The sequence below is a fragment of the Eimeria mitis genome, genomic scaffold (genome assembly GCF_000499745.2).
Source record: "Eimeria mitis Houghton genomic scaffold, Emh_scaff4732, whole genome shotgun sequence".
NCBI lineage: Eukaryota > Apicomplexa > Conoidasida > Eucoccidiorida > Eimeriidae > Eimeria > Eimeria mitis.
In genome coordinates, this window is record NW_013573036.1 from 1421 (window position 1) to 1908 (window position 488).

Sequence of the window (488 nt, forward strand, 5' to 3'; positions counted from 1 at the left end):
CCTGCTGCTGCTGCTGCTGCTGCTGCTGCTGCTGAGGGAGAAGAAGGGGGAGAGAAAGCAGCAGGACGGCCCAAAGAATAAAACAAATCACTGAAGGAGGCGTTGCCCCCCGTGTGTATCGTCAGCTCAGGCATCTGATCCAGGGCAAACAGGCGGCTGCAGCAGCAGCAGCACAGCAGCAGCACAGCAGCAGCAACATATACAGCAGCAGCAACATATACAGCAGCAGCATGCATGCAGCAGCAACAGCAGCAGAGTAAAATGCATGCATTCATCAAGCAAACACCAAAATCAATGGATGCAGCAGCACAGGAGAAACGAACAACTACTTGCTGCAGCAGCAGCATGCTTCGGCCTACATTCCCGCTCCTACTGCTGCTGCTGCTGCTGCTGCTGCTGCTGCTGCTGCTGCTGTTTTTGCTGCTCCTCCTGTTGCTCGTACTGCTGCTGCTGCTGTGTCTATTACTATAACTGCTGCTAATGCTACT

General features: G+C 53.9%; 1 protein-coding gene across 1 annotated transcript in view; it reads right to left on the minus strand.

The window, feature by feature from the left end:
• The window catches only part of EMH_0077290 (ICE-like protease (caspase) p20 domain-containing protein, putative), a gene marked incomplete at both ends in the record, with an annotated part of 3781 nt that overhangs the window by 1382 nt on the left and 1911 nt on the right, over positions 1–488 (minus strand). The gene's annotated exons all lie outside the window — the stretch shown is intronic.